We start from the raw sequence: 27,814 nt of genomic DNA, 5'->3' as shown, positions 1-27,814 counted from the left end.
CATTCATAAAATCAGCAATAAAAGAATATTAAATAATATTATCAATTCCTTATCAACCCTTGAAGTTTAATCCTCATATCAATCACATCCCAAATCCATACCTCTGATCATCACCACCCCAATGAGTCTGGGGTCTCATCTCATATTAATCACGTGTTCCTTTGGTTCCAACCCATTCATTCATTTCACATGCCAATATCATACTCGACCCGTCATACTCAACTCATGCATCATGCCAAACATACCTCATGCTCCATTATATACATATCACCCATCATACAATCATACTCAACCAAAATAGATCACTCGGGAAACATCAAACATCCAATACATAGCACAGTCTCGCCCAGCACCTCGCTCAGGCTGAGGGGTCTCGCTTAGGCGAGACGTGCTCGCTCAGGCGAGCCTCCCCCTCGCCTAGGCGAGAGCGCCAAAAACTAGGGCATGGGCAACACGGGATCTCGCTTAAGCGAGATCCCTCTCGCTTGGGCGAGTTGCCTGCTCGCTCAAAAATTGAGCGAGCCGCCCGGGCGACTTTTCGCGCAAAAACCTTAGGCGAGCTCCATGTTTCATCTCGCCTAGGCGAGATGGACTCGCTTGGGCGAGATTAACAGGTCTCGCCACTGTTCTTCGCTGTACCGCCATGTTTTCCGGCCAAACAACACATGCAAGCTGTTTTCACACATCACAACAACAGATCCAACCATGAAATCAACAACCAACGCAGAAACAGTTCTAAAAAGACTCGAAACTAGAACCCTAGCTTCCCGTACCTGGAAAAGGTTAACAGAACCTCGACGCGGGACCTCGGAGCACAACAACTTGAAAGGCGTACTTGCAAAACTGGCGAAAACAGCGGAGGACACGATTATTTTCGTACTTTAATCGGTGGAAAACGAATGTAAACCTCATAAGGTAAGTACAGTAGGTTAGAGTTACTTACGTGGAGCAGAAATCACAAGTCGAGCTCTTGTGATGGACTGGTTCGAGACGAAGAAACGAAACCCTAGCAGAGGGGTGGCGGCTGCTGGGTTCAAGGCAAGGGCAAAGTGTCTCTGAAATGTAGGGTACCCTAGGTTTAGGGCAGACCTAAGGGCATTTATGTTGGGCCGGCCTTAGGCCCAACTACAAGGGCGGCCCACTGACATTAGGGCTGAAACAAAAACAAATAATTGGGCCTCACATGGTGATTGTATAAAATTTAGAATATTAAACCTATTTAATGATTTATTGTTTCTATAAAAGGAACTAATTTATTTTATGCAAGAAGTCAAGAGTTTAAAAGGTTTAAAATATGATTATTTTAGGCTTTTTTTTCTTGGGACTTAAAATAATTAATATTAAAAAAATTTAAGACTATTTTCTTGAAAGTCTAAAATAATTACTATAAAAAAATAATTTAGAGGTAACAAGGACTTTACTTACTTGAGCCCAAACCGGCCCTCGTATTACCAATAGTCTAAAAATGTAAGTACGATAACATAAAAAATAATATGTTAACATTAAATTACAAGCATATAAGAAAATTTATTACCAAAAAATTAAAAAAAAAATTGGAGTGAAAAATAAAAAGATTTTATTTGTAAACAGAGAACTAAATTAAAAATATAAAAAAATCGTGATTCATGCTATATTACAAATAAATTATAAAAAGTATTTGAATAAATTAAAAATAATATAACTATCGACAATTTAAAATATTTGTCATTATCTATATATATACTTCTTGTTAGATTATGGGTGTTATCAAAACTCGTTGCTCAAATAAATAGAATATACTTCTTGTTAGAAGCTTCTGTAATGGCTCGCTTTGAACTTCAGGTGTTTGAAGTGTTAAATATAGATTCAACCCAATAAAATAAACTAGTGTTTGATGCAAAAACAAAATAATAATTATATGTTAGGAACAAGGTAATAAAGGAAAGAATAAAGGAGAGAAAAATAGACACAGAGAATTTAACGTGGTTCGGCTACAATGTGTATGCCTACGTCCACGACTACACTAGGAAGTATTTGTATTTTTGGTGTATCTTAAAGCTTTACATAGAGTCTCTTATATAGTAAAATAGAGAACCACAACTCACTATTCTAAGCGATGTGGGACTAAATCAAGCACCATAATTCTAACAATTCTCCCACTTGGGGTTTGATTTACATTATCACCTAGTGTAGTGCCTTCATCATCAATTTTCTCGAAGGCCAGTTGAGGCAATGCAAAGCCTCAACTTAGTTGTTGTGACAGTCTTGGTCAACATATCAGTTGGATTCTCTGCACCTGGAATCTTCAACAAAATCAAATCTCCATCATTTATCAAGTTTCTGATAAAATGATACTTCAATTCAATGTGTTTGCATCTGGAGTGAAGAATTGGATTTTTAGCAAGACAAATGGAACTTTGACTGTCACTGAACAATGAAGGTTCATCTTGCCCTTTTCCTAATTCTTTTAGAAGATTCTTCAACCATATCATCTCTTTTGTTGTTTCTAAGATAGCTATATATTCAGCTTCAGTGGTTGAAAGGGAGACTCTTCCTTGAAGTTTGGACTTCCAACTGATAGCTGTGCCACCCAACGTAAAAATATAACCTGTTGTGCTCTTTCTACCATCCAAATCACCTCCCAAATCTGCATCAGAAAACCCCTGTAAAGTGAGATTACTTCTTTTAAAGGACAAATGCATCTTTGAAGTGCCCTTCAAATATCTCAATATCCACTTCACTCCTTCCCAATGCTCCTTTCCGGGATTGGATAGAAACCTGCTCACAACTCCCACTGCATGTGCTATATCAGGTCTGGTGCAAACCATAGCATACATCAAGCTCCCTACTGCAGATGCATATGGCACTTTAGACATGTGATTTTCTTCTTCCTCTGTTTGAGAAGATTGCCTTTTTGAGAACTTTAAGTGAGTTCCCAAAGGTGTATTCCTGGTTTTAGCATTTCCAACATTGAACCTGCTAAGCAATTTTTCAATATATTTTTCCTGAGATAAATTTAGAATACCTTTAGATCTATCCCTGGAAATTCTCATACCAAGAATTTGCTTGGCTGGACCAAGATCCTTCATTTCAAAATTTTCTGACAATTGTTTCTTCAACCTGTCAATTTCTGTCATATTAGCACCAGCAATCAACATGTCATCAACATACAAGGCAAGAATGATATAACTATCAATATATTTCTTCACATAACAACAATGATCTTCTTCACATCTGTGAAATCCTGAGTTTCTCATAAACTCATTAAACTTCTTATACCATTGTCACGGTGCTTGTTTCAACCCATACAAAATTTTATGAAGCTTGCATACAAGATTCTCTTTGCCTTGTACTTCAAAACCTTTTGGTTGTGCCATAAAGATTTCTTCCTTAAGATCTCCATGTAGGAATGCAGTTTTCACATCTAACTGCTCCAGATGAAGATTTTCTGCAGCTACTATACTCAAGATAACTCTGATGGTAGTCATCTTGACAACAGGAGAGAAAATTTCTGTGAAGTCAATTCCTTGTCTCTGTTGGAACCCTTTCACTACGAGTCTGGCCTTATATCGTTTGCTGCCATCTGGTTCTTCTTTTAACCGATAGACCCACCTGTTTTGCAAAACCTTCTTTCCTTCTGGAAGCTTGGTTAAAGACCATGTCTTATTCTTTTGAATAGACTTTATCTCATCTTCCATTGCTAGCTCCCACTTAATAGATTCACCTCCCTGCATAGCCTCAGCAAAATGCTCTGGCTCACCAGCATCAGTCAACAACAAGTAATGCAATGAAGGGGAGTACCTTTGTGGTGCTACAATGGTTCTGCTAGACCTTCTAGTCGGTAATTCAGGAGTTACTGACTCTACTATCTGTTCAGGTTCTGACCCAAACTCTGACTCGGGCTCTGACTCAGGCTCTACATTTGTATTCTGCCTTCTGTTGGCTACATCACTTTCTGAAATTTCTTCTAATGATACCTGCTCTGCCTTTTTATTTGCATTTGCAAATTCTGCAGTTCTGTCCTTATAGAACATGTTTTCATTAAAAGTAACATTTCTACTTCTGATAATTTTCTTGTTTTGGTCATCCCAAAACCTGTAGCCATACATGTCAGATCCATAGCCAATGAAATAGCATCGCTTTGCCTTAGGGTCCAATTTATCTCTACTATTAGAGTTCAACAAAATATATGAAGCACAACCAAAAACTTTCAGATGTGAAAGGTTTACCTCATTTCCAGACCATACTTCTTCAGGTAACTGATAGCCTAAAGGAACTGATGGTCCTCTGTTTATGAGATAGGCTGCTGTGCTTATTGCATCTGCCCAAAATACCTTGGGTAATCCTGACTGGATTCTCATACATCTTGCCCTTTCATTCAAGGTTCTGTTCATTCTTTCTGCCACACTGTTTTGTTCTGGTGTTCCTGGAACCGTCTTGATCATTCTGATCCCATTCTCTGAACAAAACTCCTTGAATTGATTACTGTCATATTCTCCACCATTATCAGACTTCAAACATTTAATCTTTAAACTTGTTTGAGTCTCAACCTCCTGTTTCCACCTTTTAAACACAGAAAACACATCAGATTTATTTTTAAGAAAATAAACCCATACCTTTCTTGTAGAGTCATCAATGAAGGTTACGTAATACTGTGAACCTCCAAGAGATTTCACTGGAGCTGGCCCCCAAACATCTGTATGCACTAGTGCAAGTCTTTCAACTTTAGACGACTTACTTGTTTTGGAGAAGCTAACCTTTTTCTGCTTTCCAAAGATACAATGTTCGCAAGGTCCAACGTCAACATGCTTCAAGTTAGGTATTTTACCTTTTGAGACCATGAGCTTCATTCATTTCTCACTCATATGCCCAAGTCTCTGATGCCACAAAGAGGAACTGTTGCCAACTTCTGCAACTGATATCATATCCTCATATGCAATCATGTAAAGAGATCCTCGCTTCTTTCCACGAGCAACAACAAGATTACCTTTCATTATTTTCCAGTGTCCATCTCCAAAGGTGGTGTAATGACCTTCATCATCCAACTGCCCTATAGATATTAAGTTTCTCTTTAAGGCAGGAATATGTCTGACATTATTCAAAGTCCACACTTCCATTAGAGGTTCTGATATTGATATCACCTCTTCCTATAATATCAAGAGATTTTCCATCTGCAAGGTAGACCTTCCCAAACTTTCCTGGAACATAGTTAGATAATAGTTCTAAAGAAGGTGTAGTATGAAATGACGCACCTGAGTCCATAATCCATGAATCAATAGAACTATCTAGACTACATAATAGTGCATCTTCAATTTCATCAGTTGCTGCATTTGTTGATTGATCACTATCTTGCCTCTTGTTGTTGTTGTTCTTCCTTGGAGCCCTACATTGATTTGTAAAGTGACCCCTTTTCTGACAATTCCAACAAGTGATATCATTCCGGAATTTTGGTTTTGATTTCTCTCTAGACTTTGATCTGCCTCGGCCTTGATTATGACCTTTCTGGCTACTTCTTCCTCTAGTTTCAGTACTCAATGTTGAACCGGAACTAGAACTGGAAGATTCCCCTGAACTTTTCCTGCGAACATCTTCGCTTAAGATCAAGCAACAACAAGATTACCTTTCATTATTTTCCAGTGTCCATCTCCAAAGGTGGTGTAATGACCTTCATCATCCAACTGCCCTATAGATATTAAGTTTCTCTTTAAGGCAGGAATATGTCTGACATTATTCAAAGTCCACACTTCCATTAGAGGTTCTGATATTGATATCACCTCTTCCTATAATATCAAGAGATTTTCCATCTGCAAGGTAGACCTTCCCAAACTTTCCTGGAACATAGTTAGATAATAGTTCTAAAGAAGGTGTAGTATGAAATGACGCACCTGAGTCCATAATCCATGAATCAATAGAACTATCTAGACTACATAATAGTGCATCTTCAATTTCATCAGTTGCTGCATTTGTTGATTGATCACTATCTTGCCTCTTGTTGTTGTTGTTCTTCCTTGGAGCCCTACATTGATTTGTAAAGTGACCCCTTTTCTGACAATTCCAACAAGTGATATCATTCCAGAATTTTGGTTTTGATTTCTCTCTAGACTTTGATCTGCCTCGGCCTTGATTATGACCTTTCTGGCTACTTCTTCCTCTAGTTTCAGTACTCAATGTTGAACCGGAACTAGAACTGGAAGATTCCCCTGAACTTTTCCTGCGAACATCTTCGCTTAAGATCAAGCAACAACAAGATTACCTTTCATTATTTTCCAGTGTCCATCTCCAAAGGTGGTGTAATGACCTTCATCATCCAACTGCCCTATAGATATTAAGTTTCTCTTTAAGGCAGGAATATGTCTGACATTATTCAAAGTCCACACTTCCATTAGAGGTTCTGATATTGATATCACCTCTTCCTATAATATCAAGAGATTTTCCATCTGCAAGGTAGACCTTCCCAAACTTTCCTGGAACATAGTTAGATAATAGTTCTAAAGAAGGTGTAGTATGAAATGACGCACCTGAGTCCATAATCCATGAATCAATAGAACTATCTAGACTACATAATAGTGCATCTTCAATTTCATCAGTTGCTGCATTTGTTGATTGATCACTATCTTGCCTCTTGTTGTTGTTGTTCTTCCTTGGAGCCCTACATTGATTTGTAAAGTGACCCCTTTTCTGACAATTCCAACAAGTGATATCATTCCGGAATTTTGGTTTTGATTTCTCTCTAGACTTTGATCTGCCTCGGCCTTGATTACGACCTTTCTGGCTACTTCTTCCTCTAGTTTCAGTACTCAATGCTGAACCGGAACTAGAACTGGAAGATTCCCCTGAACTTTTCCTGCGAACATCTTCGCTTAAGATCAAGTCACGGATGTTATCAAGCTTCAACTTACTATTACTTGCAGAATTACTAACTGCAGTAACAGTTGCACTCCAACTTTCCGGAAGAGATGATAATAAAATTAATGCTTTCACCTCATCATCAAATGTTATCTGCACTGATGTCAACTGCGCAATAATTGTATTGAATTCACTAATATGATTAGTAATCGAGTTACCTTCACCCATTTTTAGGTTGACTAGTCTGCGAATCAAATACACTTTATTGGCTGCAGATGGCTTCTCATACATATTTGACAATGCCTTCATCAAATCTACGGTTGTGTTCTCGTTCATGATGTTGAACGCAACATTCTTGGCTAATGTCAATCGGATCACACCGAGTGTCTGCCGATCTAACAAATCCCATTCCGCCTGCTCCATGTCAGTTGGCTTCTGTCCTGTTAAGGGTAGATACAACTTCTTCTGATACAGGTAGTCCTCTATCTGCATCTTCCAGGTACTCCTTTTCTGCCCTTTTCTGTACTAGGAACCCTTATCTGGGACTCTTGCCAGGAAGACTTTCGATACTAGGACCATACTGGTACTGCACTCGTCTGAGCCGGTATTAACCATCGGCTCTGATACCACTTGTCAGGTTTTACAGAGGGGGTTTCACTGGGGAGAACAACACCAATGAGATCTGAGCCTAACCACATAAGACACTGACACCACTCTCAACCCAAAACCTTAAGGCATTGGGTTTATGGGTCTTTATTCTTATATAGTGCTCTACTTTCTCATTTCTGGTCAATGTGGGACTTAGACTCACACTTGTATTCCTAACAATCTCCCCCTCAAGGGTGAGTCCCTTCAACCACATTGGTACACCCCCCTCCAGCGGAAGCTGCCCAACCACGAGTACTCATTTTCTGCCCTTTTCTATACCGCCGTTATTCTTAACGGGACACGCTTTACCTGGAACCCTTATCTGGGACTCTTGCCAGGAAGACTTTCGATACTAGGACCATACTGGTACTGCACTCGTCTGAGCCGGTATTAACCATCGGCTCTGATACCAATTGTTAGGAACAAGGCAATAAAGGAAAGAATAAAGGAGAAAAAAATAAACACAGAGAATTTAACGTGGTTCGGCTACAATGTGTATGCCTACGTCCACGACTACACTAGGAAGTATTTGTATTTTTGGTGTATCTTAAAGCTTTACATAGAGTCTCTTATATAGTAAAATAGAGAACCACAACTCACTATTCTAAGCGATGTGGGACTAAATCAAGCACCATAATTCTAACATTATATATATAGCAGGAACAATGCACAAGAACCATTCAATTAAGGAGGAAAAAACAAAGACTTGAGTATATTTATAAGCATATTGAGAATTGCATCGGATCCTCTCATCAAATTTCATAGACTGACATTTTAATCCTTTGGTGAAAAGTAAAATAAATATGATAGAACGAAATAAATATTCAACTTTATTTATATGATATCACAGCAATGAAATTCACTTAAATTCCTCTATAGTGTTGCAGACAAGAAAATCACATTTGATTATCTAAAACTTTTAATTTGGTGATAGTGGGAAGCCAATTCCATGTCTCTGTGTGGGAAACGCCACAAAGAGCATGCTGCAAAAAATCCCTATGATCACAGGCAACACTGTTAGGATTTCCCGAGCCTGAGTTGAAGGTGATGGAAAGAAGCAATTCACCACATTTTGATCAAATAACGCAACTGCTGCAAACACCAAAATTGACATCACTGCATGCACGAAATCGATGAACATCAATCTAAACTTTGCACCCAGTTGAGGTGGAAGAGTGGTGGATCCATCAATGACCCACAACCCCTTGAAGGTGGCAACTCCATAACAAACATTCCCCTTATCATCTCTGAAGCTATCGGTAAAGCATTGCAAGAAACAAGAGACAGCACAGAGAGCCACAACTGTAGCAGTCATGATCTTGCAAACGGAGTCACAGTTGCCTTGATTTGTGACTATTGGAGACAGAAGTTGGAAAGAAAGAACAGTGCCAGTTGGTAACAGATTTGCCAAATGCGCTGTGCTTTGAAATGTTTGACTTATGGCTCTCTGAATGAGGCTTCTATCTGCATCTGGAACCTTCATGTTGTGCAGAAGTGGTAGCTTTTGTTCACCATCATGCAGCAGGTCTTCTTTAATAATAACATTAACATTAACATCCATTGTTGGCAATAGATTTTTTCAGCTTCCTAACCTACCTTCTGTGTGATGTGTTTTAATCAACTCTTTTGTTTTTGCATAGGTTTGTTAAAGTTGCATTCATGCATGTAGTTAGGCTCTGAGATATAATGAGCAAATCTTTGTGAAGCCAGAGAGAGGAAACAGTGTTGACATGACTTGCAAGAAACAGTAACCGAAAACTTGATGTATATCAGCTTTTTAACTTAATCTGTGTTGCTTGGTTTCACGAAAAGCAAGTTAGTTAGAAGAAAGGTGGTAGAAGATGTGGTTCCTGTGTTTTCTGTTTTAAGAAGACGTAATAGTTACGGATGCACAAGTTTCCGGAATATAAGAGAGAAAATGCGTGGGACTTCAATTACCAACTTCGGAAGACTGAAGTTCGGTGGCGAAAGAAATGTTTTGCTGAGACGCAAGGGTTAGAAACTGATATTTGCATATGTTAGCTTTAAGCACATGATACAACAACATGGATTATGAAGTGGAAATCTTAATCTTTGCCCAAACTATGTTTTTGGACCCTGTCTCACGCGATTGCTTAAGAAAATATTTCAAGTTTATTAATTAGTGTACATTCTAATTTTAACGGATTATATATTAATTAGTAAAATATAAAATAAGGTTTAATTATGTCTTTTATATCCATTTTCGAAGAAAAATCTCAATTTGGTCTCTCTATTTTTTTTTCTTTATTTGGTCCATTTCGTTAGTGGTACAGTAACACCGAGTACCACGTGTCAGTCCTGAATTTTTTTATTTTTTTATTTATTTTATAATTCTTTTCAAAAAATAAAAAAATTGTTACGTGTCAAGCTATCATCGTATCAGATAGAGTGGTGATGTGGCAGTGACAATGACACGTTTCACTTATATGTCAGGTGTCATTTTAATTTTTGTCTCAAATTAGTCCCAATTTTTACAAAAATTGAGCAATTTTGTTTCTTTCCAAATTAAAATCAAATTTAATTTCTATATAAATGTACACAAATATTTCTATCAAAATTGATATTTCAAGTAAATATTTTTAACAAAATTAAATTTATTTAATTAATATTTTACATTAAACTTTATTTAAAATTATTTTAAAGTTGTTAAAACAAAATAATGTTAATAGAAAAAAATTCATAAATTATATTGATATTTTATTATATCGTACTTTAATATATTTTTTTTATTTGAATTTATATTTTAAATAATTATATATTTTTGACATGTGTAAAGTTCAATAATTTGTACACAAATGTTTGAATTGGTGTAAAAATAAAAGTTATAAAAATATTAAAAATAATTTTAAGTAGTTTATGTAACAATCAAAAACATATAAATTTGGAATTTGAAAATAATTTTAAATAAAGTTGAATGTGAAACATAAATTTAAATAAACTTAGTTATGTTAAAAATATTATTTTTGAATAAAATATCAAATTTAATAAAAATATTTGTATAACATTTATATAAAAATTAATTTGTGTTTCAATTTGGAAGGGACAAAATTGCACTATTTTTACAAAAATATGAACTAAATTGAGACAAAAATTAGAATACAGGAACCAAATTGAGAGTGAGGAAATGACACTTAGCATAATACTAACACGTGGCAATATCACTACCACATCATTTTATCACTGCCACGTGACACAATGATAGTTTGACACGTGACAATTTTTTTTTATTTTTCAAAAAAAAATTAAAAAAAAAAATCAAAAATATAAAAAAAATTCAAAAACTGATATATGGCACCCCATTTAATGCGGTTACGATATCACTAACATAAATGACTAAATTGAGATCAAATTTCTCAAAACACAAACCAAATTGAGATAAAAAATAAATAGAGGGACCAAATTGAAATTTTGTTACGGAACCAAAGCATAATTACACCGATAAAATAACTAATCTAACTCAAATTACATAACTCCTCTCACAATTCCGATTGAAAAAAAAAATTCTATCCATGTAAGAAATTACTGTAATAACTACACATATAATTATGTCAAAATCATTTTTATTATCAGCAACTAATATATGTAGCTTTTGCAACTTAGTTTGGATTTATGAAAAGCCTTTGTACATCCACACTGTAGAATCTTATGGTTGGCTTTTATTTATCTAGCAATTAAATTAAATGAGAATTATTAATAAGGGGATTATTTAAACAACTAAAGCCGTGTATGTATCAATCAATATACTTTATTTGTCAAAAAATAGGTTTCTTAATTGTGAACTTTATAATTTACGTTTCAATTATATATTATAAATAAAGGCTAGGGATATGCTTACCCCAAGAGTAGATGAAATGAAATATGAGTTGCTCTTCATGGTAGTCTTTCATTTTATTTAAAATGTTGAGATTAATTAAATAATAAGCGTAGTTATGTTTTTCTAAAAAAATTAACTAATATTTTTTCTGCAAATTCTCTCTTTACTCTCCTCCTGTTTAATAGTCATTTCCATATGCAAAATAATCTTTTGAAAATTTTCACTACTCATAATTAATGAACAACATACTTAAATATTATGAAAATAATAACTTGTAAAATATTATAATACAATTACAAATATTATCAATTATATAGTAAGTTATAAAATTTATACCACATACTTAAAAAAAAATCATATAACATAATAAATAATTAAAAATTACTCTTTATTACATGCCATATATTATTACCAAAATTGTAAAATAAATGAAACAAATTACGAATTGATTTATTAAATATTTTTTATACTTCATTATTTTTATTTTGTTAAAAACATTTTTTTTAAAATTATTATTAAAACAAAATCAAAATTGGTGTTACATAAGTTTTTAAATAAATCACATAATTAATTACAAAATTTCTTAAAATAATATTAAAAAAATTCTTCCTTATGACATCCTATTTTGTATCTCAACAAATTAATAAATTAATGTAATTTTGTATCCCAACCTTAATTTGTTAACCTAATATATAAATCTTTTTATTCCATTTTCATACATATTTTCGTTTGATTATAACATTTTTCTGAAATTGAAAACTCTGGTTTCTTTTGTTATATGTTTCTTTAGTATATGAAAAATGAAAAATATGGGAACATGTAATTGCAGGACATCTTTCGTAACCTCCGGCCTACTAGGAGATAAAGACATTTTGGGCTTTTATATGGGCCTGTTTTGACGTCAACTTGGGCGACCGTTTTACTTCGTACACCCCAATATTTTATATTTTATTGTGAACACAATGATTTTTTACTTAAATATTCTATTTCTATTGTAATTTGATTTAAAATCATAGTAAGTATTTTTTATATATTTAATTTATGATATTAAATATATTATCGATTCTCTCTTTCTTAAAAATACTTCCTAAAATTAGAAAAGACGACAAAATTGTGATTCTAGATGTGAAAACATGATTGATAATGGAAGTAGCTAACGAACAAGCTGTATTTCCAAACAACTCTGTTTGAAGTGTTTAATATCAGGAAAACAGTGTACCTCAGTTTCTGTCCTTAGCAACACCAACTATCCAGGCACCACATGAATCATGATAGACATGGATAAAATTGAAATATAATTGTGAATTGAAATTTATTTTCAACAAAATAAAATAAAAAGTTGAGTAATATACATTGTAAAATTTTAGATTAAAAAAGATATTAAATCTTCTCTGTTCAACTCATATCATTAATATTAAATATACGTTAATATATTTTGTTCTGGCTGTTTCCATGGCTTCTGTTTACTCTAACTTCTTCCTATGCAAGTGTACACACACGCATGGATATACTTTAAATGTATGCACGATATCTTAGAATATTGAAAAATATATTTCAATATCAACATGTTTATATTCATTTATATTTTGCATGCATGAGTGGCCAGAACAAATATATTTTGATCAACATGTTTAGAGATCAAAATAATACATTTAAAATTTATATATTTACATTACAATAATATATCTTATAGTGATCAATTATAATATTTTATTAGTAACTATTTTAGTAATTAATAATTTATTATTTTTTAAATTGGTTAGTATAGTAACTGACAACATTTTATTATTAAAATGGGTTGGAAATGAGACATTTTTTTTTGTACTATTACTCACTATCAATAACATAATTAAAATAAATCCATAATTTAGTATAATTGTACTTATAAAATAAATCACACATATAGATGATAATCTTTTTTCCTTCATATTCATGAACTCATCAATAATTAAATCATAATTGAAATTTTTAGCTCTTTCTTTTTTCAATGTAAATAATGATCACTACAAAAAATGTCTCATTACAAAAAAATCTAAATAATGATCACTACAAAAAATGTCTTATTAACAATTTAGTGACAAAACATTTAGTCACTATAATGACCAATTTAAATACCAATTTACAAAACAAAAAATTATTAGTTACTAAAATAATCATTATTATGAATACAAAATTATAATTGGTTGGTAAATTGGTACTAATTAATTAGAGAGTAATTTAGAAATAATTCTTTTGGTTGGTAGCAAAAACATTGGTAGCTAATGTTTGTGATCAATCTCCTTTGGTAGTTAAAACTTTAGTAGCTAAATTTTAGAAACTAATTTAGAAATTAATTATAATTTTTTACTCATAACCGTGACTATTTTAGTAACCAATAATTTTTTATTTTATAAATTGATATCTAAATTTGTCACTATAGTGACTAACAACTTTTGATTACTAAAATTGATTGTTAATGAGACATTTTCTTGTAGAAGATATTGTCAACAAAAATTCATCTTCTATTTTATTCCACAATATTGTTTAATGATCTTTCTGATGTAGTTGTAGGAACAAAAAGAGTTAAAATAAAATGAATTATCATAATTTAATCAATTTTCCATATGCTACATGTAATTTAAAAATTTTCAAAAAAATAATTTTCAATTCATATTTGAAAAAAAAAATAAAAATTTTGGGAGGCCATAACACCATCGGTCTCTTTAATGACCTATCATTAAAGTTGGGATAAGAATGAAATCAATATTCACTATAAGAAAATGTTAAATTGTTGTTAGACAAGAAAATTCATCAATAAAATAATTTATCAATAAAATAATTTATCAATGGATTTTCAAATTTTAATTATCAACAAAAATATTTGTTGAGGTAATGGATTTATTAGTAAAATCTATTGCAAATTAAAATTTTTATTATCAACGAAAATATTTGTTGGTAATGAATTTAACAATAAAATAGATGTCAAAGTTCTCGGTTTGGACTTTGATCATGCTATGAAAAAAACGGTTGATAAATTTGTTGGTAATTGATTTTTTTTTTCAAATTTTTTGATAATTTAACTTTTAGAAATTTCGTTAATAAATTCATTGGTAATTAGTTTGTTTTAAATTCGTTGATAATTTATTTGTTTTTTAATTAATTGATACTTCAATTTTTTGAGAATTTGTCAATGAATTCATCTATAATTCATTTTTTTGAAAATCAATTGGTAATTTCATCGGTAATTCAATTTTTTTAAAATTTATTGATAAAAATTGTCAATAATTGTATTTTTTTAATTTTCCATAAAGAACATAATTTTTTTGTCAAACATGATGAAATATTTTTTATAAATTAACTAGAGAAGAAGAATCGAAAAAAGAAGACGGAGTAGGGGGAGAAAGGAGATGGTGGCATTGGAGGGGGCAAAGATGACAACAATAATGATGATGAATGAAGAAGAAGATGAGTATGAGGAGTTAGAGTCACCGACAATGATGGTTGATGCATCAAGAATGACAACGAGGGGAATAAAGAAGTAAAAGAAGAACAGGGAAAAGAAAAAAAAGATAGAGAAAAAAGATGAATATCTATTAATGGTCAAAATCTAAGAGAAATTGCCAATGAATATTTACCGATGAATAATTATCAACAAATTTTGGACGTTGATAATTACGAAAAAAATTTTACTTATCAATAAATTTTACCAACAAAGATTATGGTTCTATATGGTTATATGACATTAGCCTTACACATATAAGACATTTGACACCAGTTTTACACCAAAATCTTAAGGCATATATGGTTATGGTTATATTTATATGGTCATATGACATTAGTCTTATACATATAAAATATTTGACACCAATTTGACACCAAAACCTTAAGGCAATGTTGTTATGAGTCTTTATTCTTATATAGTGTTTAACTTTGTCTTTTTTATCCAACGTGAAATTTTGACTCACATTTGGACTATTCCCAAGAGATGGTGATAATGATATGAGTGTGACAACTAACTAAAATTGAGTTGATGGAGGTGGTGGTAATGTTGGAAGTAGTTTCGTGAGTGGTGGGTAAGGTAGCTCGGAGAGGGAGTAGTGGTGGCATTGGATTGTGATAGTGACTAAAATGGTAGATGTAGTTATTGCCATTTTCATCATAATAATGATCGTGACAATTTGCAAGAGGTCCAGAGTTGTTTCAGTATGACACCGATAACATGAAAACGACACTAGTAGGGACCGTTCTCTTCATTATTTTTAAAATAAATCAATCATGCTAATTCAATTTTAGAGAGAATTAATTATGATCGTTCCTTTTCAAAATTTTTTATGAAATGAAACCACATTTCCGGCAATTTCTTTCTTTTTTTTGGTTTATGAAGGAAGATATTTCAACTTTAGAAAACATAAAGAATTACTTGATTATAAAGTAATCCTATCCCAATGGAATAACGGAAAATACGAACACCAATATGTGTCTTGTCATATATAATATAACCAAGCATCCCATAAATATATATATATATAGTATTTGTAAAAAAAAAAATCACAGCAATCGCATCACTTTAATCACGTGGGGATGTAAAAAATTTTAAGTTATAAAAATGGAATCAAGAATACATTTAATTGTGTTTTATTTTCATAAAAAAAATCTTATATATGAAAACAATACATTTATCGATCAAGAAAAGAAATACGTTAAAGGTGATAGAGTAAAATATATTTCATCGAAATTCTTTTTCACTCAATATATCCTAAAAGAATAGTGATATAAAGATTCAACAAATCTACGACAAAATCAAGTACATTTTATTTACTTTTTACTGCATCATTTGAAAAACGTATTTACAGTAGTTGACTCTACTTATATGGATCTAAAGTGATATTATATGAACTGTACTTTTTTTTTCTTAAAGAATGAAATATTCTTTTTTTTTTCTTCAATATATATTTGTCTCACTTTCTTAATAAGATACATATTCTCAAATAATATACATCATTTTATAAATGTCCAACATTTGATAGATCTAATTTGATTAGTGTGACTAATTCGAAAATAATTTATAATTTGTTTTAGACTAAGCGACAACAAACACCCCTTTTTCATTTTGCGTATATAGTCTCTCCTAAACTATGATGTTACTTTGCTAGAATCAGAATCGGAGTCTCTACAAGTAAATAATCTTGTTTAATTTAAATACGACACATTTCATAAGAAATGTTACAGGCATAACAATTCCTAAGGTAGTTTATCAAATAATGTATTTTTTATTATCTCTCCGTACACATCATCTATGATATGTTATAATGATCGAAACAAATATTATATTATATAAATTGTTATGTATCCCATGTAATAACTTTTTATATATTTTGTCAAATTTTTCTGCGGAAGAATCTTTGGCGAATAACATGAAGTCCATAGTGCAGAATGTGGTCATTGGGGTTAGGTGTGTAGGGAGAATCAATGTCATGGTTTTATTTTGCAAAAACATTGATGCAGTCCATTTTATTAAATATGCAAAATATTTAAAATCAACCAAAAAGTTGGTCGCAAAGTCATGGTTTTTATATTCATCTAAAAACTTGTTCTTTTCTTTTTTTTGGAGAACACATAATATACTTATACTTATGATACGTGTTTCTTCTCTCTCCACATAGCAACATCATATATCATTAGGATGCTCCCCTGTAACGGTTAGCAACTTCAGACATTGCTTCCGAGGTAAGGTAAGAATGTTTGCTGAGTAAAATCATTGACTTTTATATTTGCTTTTGCGAAATTCACAACTCTTTTAAGAAAAACAGAAGCAAAATATGTAATGTAAGGTAATGATATATTTAATAATGAACTCTGTAAGTTGACGGAAAATAACTATGTCAGAAAGAAAGTTAAACGATTTTATAATTATTACTATCCTTAATTACTACTCAAGAATTATGTCTATAGGAGGACCCTTATGGTGAACCCTTGCTTCTAGTCAAGGACTTTGACTAAACCATATGCACCATTCCATGAACCAAAAAAGCCTTTTACTATTCACCTTGCAATCAATGTTTCAAATTTCAACTTTAAACTTGAATTATTTTAGTAGAGGTGGTGTAGGTGAAGTGATGATGGGTTGCATGAAGTGTGAAGAACTTGGCCAGTATTTTACGTTAGGGAGCACAAACAAGCATGTTGATAGAACAATAGTCCTTCAAAATCATGAAGGATAAGGCTTTTCACCACCCTAATTATTGCCACCCTCAACTTTTTGTTCAATCGGTTTCTCTCTTTGTGTTTCTTCTACCAATTACTATGTTTCTCACCTTTTCCCTCAATTTCAGGGTTGGAAGGAAAAAAAAAAAAAAAAAAGTAACCCTATTTGATTGCATATGCACGCCAATATATGGTATGCAGTATCTGTACCACATAACATGAACAGAGCTTCCATGCTTATAATCATATCACCCCTTCTATTTTCTTCACAGTACACAGTTTCATATACTGATTTATTAAATTATTATTACCATATATTTTCTTAGGATTGAAAGGGATAAAGTTTAACGAAAAAGAAATAGTTCACATGGTAATGTCTTACACTTTGACATCTAAAAATGTCCTAAACACTAAGGGCAATATGCGCCACCCAGGTTTGTGTATTGTATGAATGGTGTAGAAGACCCTATTGTTGAGTCCTAAAATCCTAGTACAATTTATGGGGAATTGTCAAATAGAAATGACTTAAAGGGAATCAATACCATTTAACACTTGTATTTCTCTGTGTTTCCAAATTCCAACACTCCTTCATTTGGCCTCGCGTTTCTTTTAAGAACAAGGATAAGTGGTTTTGCATCGGCCAATTCAACATGCCCCTACCACCCAATTCCACTTTCTCTTATTCTGCACAGCTCATGTGACTAGATGATGGACATGATAGAAAGATAGATGGTTGCAAAACGCAAGTAACAAAGAACACATGCGTAGGGTATCCATCTATCAATCACTTCTCCATCTTGTTCAAACCCTCTTATGATAAATTAATCATCTCTCTCTCTCTCTCTCTCTCTCTCCCTAATGTCCATTGGCTTTTTCATGGATCAAAATTTATCATCGTTTTCTCATTTGTACCTATGTGTTTAGGCCAATGTCTTTCATTTTTTTTTTCCATCAAAAGTTGATTTTGTAGTCTATGGTAACTGGGATCAACCAACCAGCATAGACTCTACTTTACAAATGCCAAGTAGGTGAAGCAACATTGAGTTATGGGACACTAACCCTCTCTAACCATTATTCTGAGTCACAAAGTAAAATTATTCATGTCATGAGCCACTGCTACCACTTGAGCCATTCAAATAGGCTTTATTTTTCCCTTGCCAAATTTTGTGATGATGCTCAACTATTTACACAATAATACAGTCCAATTTAACATTCTGTTGACCATATATAATTTTGAAGCAGGTAGGCCATCCAATGATGAAATAATTCATGCTCTTGGCCCATCTTTCTCGATCTTCACGATCATACATCAAAATAGCATCAAGATCATAACTCTCTTGATTTCACAATGATTGTTAAAAATGATACAGTCTTTGGTTTTTCATGAATCAGAAACAAAAATGACATAAATGTTAGCTGGCTGAGCAATTGAAACTTGTTGGTTGGTGCTTGGTGTGTGAAAGAATCATGAACTGAAAAAGAAATTAAGGTAATTAAGAGTTGGTGTGTAGTGGTGCTGGTTCTTAGAATATGCATGCTTTCCCACTAATCATGATTTATCTTTATTAAAAACATTTGTTAAAGATCATGCTTGGGATATCTACATTATTCTTATACAGCTAAGTATATCTCATTTTATGCTAAACTATTGAGATTAAAGTAATAAACATGCACCGGGATCTTCCCCAAATCTTCTTTCACTAATCATTCACAACAGTAGGAAGTAGAGGGTTTGTACCAAAAGTTGAGAAGAAAGCCACATCCACAGTGGGAAAATATTTTTCCCCAAAGTGCCTGCAAAGTACTCCTTTTCACACAGTTTAGAAAGAGAAAAGTATTGTGACACTCATGAGGAAAAGCTAGGTAGAGTTGAAGTGTAAGACGACAATAATGTATGTGGTTTGGAACAAACTCAAATGGGTTGGATCCACCATTACCTTTACCCTCCTTCTGCTACTTTCTCTATCTTAATATATATATAATTCATCACATTCTCTATCTTATTATATAGTTTTATCAGTCACACATTTCCCAGAATTTGTAAAACCTTTGTTATTGGCCCCACATATCTTTTTTCCTGGGGTCATACCCTATAATCTATAGTCTGCACCATATAGCTGCGGATACTTTTAGTGAAGCTGGGTGCTGTGTGCCCTTCAGAAGGGCCTTACACTGAATTTTGGTATAACTTGTTTTGCTGATATGAAATAGTAAGGAAGGTTCGTCTTGGAATCAGTCAAGTGTTTGGTTGATTTCTGCTAGTTGGACCACTCAAATATTTTTCATCAAATGGAAGAAAATAAAAATGAAAACTTTTTTTTTCTATTATAATTGTATAAAAAGCAGATTTTAAGTTATCATTAAAGAGGGTTTTTTGTATGTAGTTTATTGAGGGTGGACCACAAGTTACAACTACATAGATTGAGGAAAACTAGAACTCAGTGGAGAATAGTGCCGTACAAAAGGCTGATGAAAGTTTATCTAAAGTGTGAATTTGTGATTTGGGAAAGTCCCATTTACCACATTTTGGACGAACGGATGCAACATATATATATATATATATATATATATATATATATATATATATATATATATATATAGTTTTTTTTTCTTTTAGGAAGATGAACATTTGGCAGCATGAGCATCTCTTTCTTATTTTTTTTATAAGCTTTAATTAAGTTTGTCGTATGTAATTTAATATTTTTTAACTTTTTCTTTGGTAAGCAATTTGGAGCCATTTTTAAAAGTTTCAAATTATGTTAGTTTTAGTATATTTTGTCTAATTCTGTAAAAAATGTCTAATAATTAAGATCATGATGTGTCGCGTAAAAAAATGTTATCATGTCGGTCAATGCCAAAATTTATAAAGACAATATAAACTAAAACAATTGACAAACTTACAAGCACAAAAAACCAATTAAATCTTAAATATAACAGTAAGTTTTGTTAAAATTTAGTATAAAAGAAAGATTTTAAATAATAAAAGTTATATCATAGTAATCGTATATCATATATATTACATTTCAATCATCACGAGGATAAAAACCATATCAATTAATTTAATTTTAATTTTGAATTTAACTTAATCAAATTCGAACCATAATAATGAAATTCAACGAAGATTAGTTTATGTATCTAATGAAGTTTTAGGACAAATTGATTTTTTTATTATTTAGCTTATGTAAACCAATTATAATTAAATTGTTGTTTGTATTATTTTATGACAGAATAATGTGTAATTTTATGGACAAATTTTGTGTCAATACAATTTTTTTAAAAGTTTTTAGATTATTTTCAATTGGATTTATATTGTTTACATCATTAAACATTTTGAAATATGAGAATAAATTCAAACTCATGGTTGAAGATCTCACAATAATTATAAATAATATACATTTATAGTATATAAGTGATAGTAAATTTTATTTTGTAAATTGATTTTGTAGGATTGAATTAAACTTAAAATTTATTTTTTTAAGATAGTATCATAACCATTTTAAAATTATATCTTGACGAAATTTATTGATCATTAAATTTGTCAAACCACTATTAAATCACTATAAATATCTAAATATTTAGTATCACATTTCACAATTAATTATGTTTTTAGTCCCTAAACTTTGATGCAATATTGAAATTCATAACTTAAATATATTTTGGTCCTAAACTGAATAATATTAATATATATATATATATATATATATATATATATATATATATATATATATGAGATGATAAGATAAATTTAGTATATAGTTAAATGCAGATTGGTTAAAATATACTTTGTAATACCCAAAAATTATTAATTCAAATTTTAGTTTCACAATTCTAATCCAAACATACATGAACACTTTTTATGGAAAGCTAAATGACTAAGATGTTATGTTTTGTGCTCCAAATTTCTTTTGATGTATAATTGATTTTTTAACATAAAATTTATGTTTATTTGATTTTAAAATTAATTTAAAACTAAAAATTTTCCGTTCAAAAAAAACAAATAATATTAGTTTTTGTGTCGATAAAATCGATTCGATGAAAATTGATTTTTCAACGCATGCCAAACACACGCTAAATGGGTTTATTCTATTAATAACATTTAACACACTCACATTTAAGTGTTATAAATAGGGGAACAAATACACTTCATTTTTATTTTATCTGCGAAGAAAAAAAAAGTGTTTATAAACTAAAATTAATTTATTTTTACATGATAAAATATTTTCTCAGAAAAATGTTATAGAAGACCTTAAGTAATTAATACGCGCTAATTTTATTTTATTTTTATATTTTAAGTGTCTATATAAAAGTTTAGATAATTATAGTGGTAGTATTAGTTGATTTACTCGAAACACTACACATTAGTGTGGACACTATTACTTAAAATTTACTATCCAACACGGTCCCTTCCCCTAAACATAAAGATTCAAAGACCACGCGAAAAACTTGACTCAATCAAATTTACATCATAGTTACGTGAATAAATAAGAGCAAGTACTACTCTAAAAAAATGTTGACCGTTAGATTAAACAAATTCATATTCTCTTATTTTACATAGACGTTATCCAAACTTTATTTCTAAAATATAAAAACTTAAAATTAATTTTTTTACTTAATTTTAAAAAACCATCTACTATTTGCAATTTTTTATTTTTAATCTGTACATAAATTAAATTAAATATATAAAAATTTATTTCATTATCTTATTTTCCTTCCCATTCAGCAGATAGAAGCACATCGAGGATATAAAGTATATTGAATTAAGACTACTGATTAAAAAATGATATTGGAGAAACTTGAAGTTGAAAATTGTACCGAGTTTCATAGAAGAACGTGACAGAGTGTGGAAAGTAAACACCTTTTGTGTTTCTTGAAGAGAAGCATGTTGTATAAAGTGTAAGAAGGCGTTTACTTGAGTCATAATTTTTTATTCTTTTTCTTCATACATTGCACACAAAATCATATCTTGTGTTTGGACCAAACAAAAAAAGAGGCTCAAGTTTTCACACTCAGGAAGACAAGTAGCATCAAGTAGAATACAGAGACTATGAGACAGACAAACTTTGCTGTGCATGTTAGATAGACTCAAGCTCCTCACAAATAAACATGTTTTCAGACATCACTTCTCCAAATGGTTATGTTTTCTTAAAAATATATATACATATACTAAATCTAAAATTGGTATCATCAAATGATAATAATTAACATAAAAGATCCGTCCAATCAGGAAAAGAATCTGTTCCAAAAGTTCATAAATTTTAATTTTGAGTATTTTAGAAAAAAAAATCAATTTTAAATACAGCTATAAACTCTATTATTATGTACTAATAATTTGTTTGAAACCTATATTTTGGGGCATATATGTAGGTAGGTGGTAGCTCGTGGTCAAATGCACGCTGGTGGTGAGTTGAAGTTTGTTTGATGTTTTCTGGCTAGTGACATGCCATGATTCATCTGCAAAATAGTGTTTCACCTAACCAGTCATGTTCACCAAAGTAAGATCTGTTCATGAAAAGAAAGTTCATTTTAGTCACTTTTGTGCATCTTTTACTTTTCTGATGTGATCGACCTTGGCCATGCATTATATCTTATCTTTTATGAATAAATATGTTGATGTGTTTTAAGTTTAACGGAATTTTAAAATTAGTCTATTTTAAAATTTTGAATCAATTTAGTCTACTATATTTTGAAATACATAGATTTAGTTTTTTTAATCAAATTTTGTTGAATTTATTTGACATTTCAAACGTGTTTCATAATAGTATTTGACTTAACATTAAAGCAAAAATGTGTCAAACAATATAAACAACTCAAATACAATCCTGAAATGCGTACGAAACATCAAATAAACATAATAAAATTTGATTAAAATGACTAAATTCATATATTTCGAAAAATGGATGACTAAATTGGTCCAAAGTTTCGAAATAGACTAATTCCAAAAATCACTTAAAGTTAAGGGACAAAAAACATATTTAACCTTATCTTTTATTTTGTAAAACACGTTTTTTTTATAAGATAAAATAAAAGATGTAATTAATAATGATAGACTTTAATATTGCGAGTTTTCAATAAAAAATATACTTTTAACTTCCATTACATAATTTATTATGAGTTTCTAATCTTTTTAAAGAAAGAGATTGTGATACATTAATTAATAACATACACTAAATTACGTCAAAAAATAAATGTTAATAACATACACTAAATTACGTCAAAAAATAAATAATGAGAGTAAAAAAAATGAGAATTATCGTTTCCAATGAAATTGATTTTATACAAACTCTATAATTTCTTTGATTTGAGTGTGTTCTTTGTTGGATGACGTGTAAGGTGCATACATAGTAAGGTTTTACTCTAATGAAATGGAGAAGCAATGAATAAAAATGTTTAATTAATATTACTATCACCATAATCACAATAATATTCCATGTTTATTTAATATTATGACATTAATTGTGTTTGCATCTATAGTAGCTTGTGTTGAATCTCTTGACATTATGTTTTGGTGTACTCGATAGGATAACTTTATTCAGTGTCTATGTGTGTTTTAAAATTTATAGGAGCAAAACCTATATTTGGGTGATGGTGTTGACTTAAATAAATACCTAATAAATCGGGTTGCTTTGATATTTGTAAATGAAGTCACCAACTAAAAGGTTTTAATGAGGAATCACAATTTTAATTAAAAAGAATTTAAATGACTTAAGTTATGAAGTAAGTTAATTGAGAACTTCAATTAAGGCACATAAATTTATCATTCAAATTATTTTTTCAATCCAAATTATTTGAACAACTTCACTAAAATGTATACTTAGACAGATATAAATAAACAAAATAGTGCAAATATAAGAGCAAGAGTTATCTTTCACCAAACCAAAAATGTCATTGGTAAACAAAAAATAAAATAAAATAAAATAAAAAATACTCTGGTGTCCTCTGCAGCAGCCTTATTTGGACCAACATGTTTTTAGTTGAGCTAGTAAAGTACCTTACCTCAGTGTTTAAATATTATTTATAAGTAATTACTTGATGGAATATAAATTTAACTAAACGTTAAGTTGAGATTTTTATTGAATAATGATCTATTTTCTTTATAGTATATATTGTTTTAAAAAAATGACAACCATGCAAACCATTACAAATATGCTATTATTTATGATAATTAAAGTTTATTATGAATTCAAGTAATTTGACTTCAAGAATAAAGCATTTGATCAACACATTGATGAGATACGGTCTGCAACAACAAAAAAATGTAAGCTCCTCCATATACATTTATCACATAGGGCACACTCAATTCAACACATAAAAAAAACTATTTTTTAAGTAATTGAAAAATAAATTACATTATTATGAAAAAAAATGTAAACTTATACTTCACTTGTCTTAAAATTTATTTATTTATTTATTTTAACAAAGTAAGATATTTCACTCTGAAATGAAACGTTATGTGCAAGATCACATTACAGTACTGCAGTGGGACCCCTTAAGAATGGGTAGTGTATTATTCTAGTTATGAAGCAACAACCCACTTAGGAATTATGGTGCACCTTAAATATAAGAATAATTTTGAATCTACCATATTAGAATTTAATGTTGTTTTAATTACATAAATTCTTGTAAGAAATATATTTGAAGGTAGGTGGGTTTTACTTATTGTGTTCGGTGGTGCATTAACAAAACCAAACCACCGACGAGCAATAAACAAAGACATGACTAATTGCAGTATAGTTTTATCCCATTATATTCAATGTCTTTTTCAGGGATTAATAATATCTACAATGTAACTGGGTTTAAAAACTTCTTAAATTTAAATAAAGTTATAAATATATTCTTTCAAATTAAATAAAGAGTGGTTTTAAAATGTATTAATAAAAACATATGGTGATTCTGTTATTTATTTGAGAGAAAGAAGTTGGTCGATGTTTATAAATGTAGGGTGGGGTTGTGGTTGTGCGTGAGTGAGCGACAGAGAAGAAATTAAATGGAAGTCACGGGGGAATTGATTTCTGATAAAAATTAATATTGAATTCACCTACCCCTGCAAACTCTGCATTTCAATTTTAACCATTTGGTGGAAACCATTTGCAATTCTACCAACTTGAATCATTTACATTCAAAACATTGGCAACCATGGCAGGAGCATTACTATATCACAGTCTGCAATCTGATACACATTGCTTCTTCGCTCATTGCACGCAACTTCTTTACATTTCACACATATACTGTGGATTTAGGATGTTTGGTAGCATTTTCCCATTCATTTTACTTCCATCTATCAACACATGGCCCCATCTCTTTATACTTTCACAACACTTAACAACAACATCACACGTTTTTTTTTTTTTAATATATAAATCAAAATTAATATATAGTATATATTATTAATGTACTATTATTAAGCATACTTGTACAACTAGTGGTATATTAATACACAAAAAATTATCAAAAAGGAATTATTTAGGTTAATCTATTTTCTATATATGCTAATATTAACAGTTTATATTTATGCAATATATGTGCTTTGGAGATGGCAAATGAACCGAACTTCACCAAATTATGAATTTGTTTATGTGGGTGCGAACTTATTTGATTGTAAAAGATAACTTATTTTGAATAAATACATGAGAATGAGAAATTTATATACATATCCGATTCATCTCTGTACCGTATTCCAATACTCATTGTACTTTAAATTTAAAACACTTTTAATTTATTAGAGAACTTAACATATTTAAATTAACCTATTTTTCATAACTTGTTTTTAAGAGACATATTTAATATTTTAACTTTATATAATTATTTGATATTTATTAGTTTTATTTGATACTATGATATTTATATAATTATACTTTTATTTTTGTATTTGACATCAAAGAAAAGAAGATGTATGTTAAAGTATTATTGTGCACAAGTATAATGATATATTTGTACGAACAAAATTTTCTTGATAACACTTTAGTTTAATACTAGAATATATATATATATATATATATATATATATATATATATATATATATATATATATATATAAATTACATAAAATTATTTACTAATAAATTTATGTTATATGTAATTTTCACTTTTACGTTTTACCTTAAAAAATTAATTTTATATTATTTTTTATCTCTTTTCAGGTACATATTATTATTTGTTATCGACTATAAATAAGACAATTTCATAATATCAAGGGAAGTGCAAATAACACCTTACAAGTTGGTTTTGTGATGTTGAATTAGGTTTAAAATCCACTTCTAACATTGGTATGAGAGTGAAGTTAGAGCCTATTCTACTGAACTTTCTTGGACATTTTGTTCCACCCACTATCTGACCGCTGGTTTTGGGAGGTTGAATTAGACTTAAAATCTATTTCTAACAAATTTAAGAACATATGAATATCTATATTTAATTTTGTTATTGTTCTCAAATGAGGTCATATATTGATGGATGCTCTATGTTGAGTTGCTTGCCTTTTGAATAGTTACTGAATTTATTGATTTTTCATAAACAATCTCACATATCGGATTTTAGATGATGTGAATGTGTACTGAAGGTGAAATTTTAATGTGTTTTGAGTTGGATGTAAAAATGGTGCATTGAAGGTGAATTTTTAATGTGTTGGGTTGGAGAAATGAATTGTCAATGTATTTAAGACTGAACTCTAAATAAGGATAGAAATATGTACAATAATGTATGAAAAGTATAATTTAAGACCTGGTCTATTTTGTGAAGATATTAATGTTAAAGTTGTATTCTTATCTGTAAGCCTATTTAGAGTGGTAGACTCACTTAGTCTAGTATGTGTTGTTGACCTTTTTCATAGACCCTATTCCAAATAGGTTTGTTTATAAACATTTTTTTTTTCATGCTAGTGCATGCTTTTATGGAGTCTAAACCAAATCTCCAAAACCGACCTATGTTAGATAGTTTAACTAGGTTTAGTAGTCATTTTTAGTCAAAGTTAATTTTGAGCATAATGCAAATTTAATTTGATTTTGCTTGTTTTTATCTCTATTTGAAGGACGATACAATTTTGATGAGTGAAATAAAAGGTTAAAATTTTGGTTGTTTTAAGTTCGATCAAGATCCTAACATGCTTGAGATATTATGAAAAATAGATACACAAATGTAAAAGACAAAATTATACTTGCTATTAGAATTAGAAATTTTTGGAGTGATAATTATAAGTATAATAATGAAGTTTTAATTTCAACTCCATTGGTACAATATGTTGGAAATGTATAATTTTTAATTACCAACATATATTTTTGTCAATGTTAATGTTTTCGTTTTAACTTTTATCATATAGCAGTAAAATCATTA

General features: G+C 30.5%; 1 pseudogene; it reads right to left on the bottom strand.

The window, feature by feature from the left end:
- Nucleotides 1–8,277: 8,277 nt before the first annotated feature.
- On the bottom strand, nucleotides 8,278–9,217 carry LOC114179470 (protein DMP4 pseudogene; annotated as a pseudogene).
- Nucleotides 9,218–27,814: the final 18,597 nt, after the last annotated feature.

The sequence above is a fragment of the Vigna unguiculata genome, chromosome 3 (genome assembly GCF_037176805.1).
Source record: "Vigna unguiculata cultivar grain cowpea cultivar isolate G323 ecotype 2 chromosome 3, ASM3717680v1, whole genome shotgun sequence".
Lineage (NCBI taxonomy): Eukaryota > Viridiplantae > Streptophyta > Magnoliopsida > Fabales > Fabaceae > Vigna > Vigna unguiculata.
This window is presented reverse-complemented; position numbering and strand designations above follow the sequence as displayed.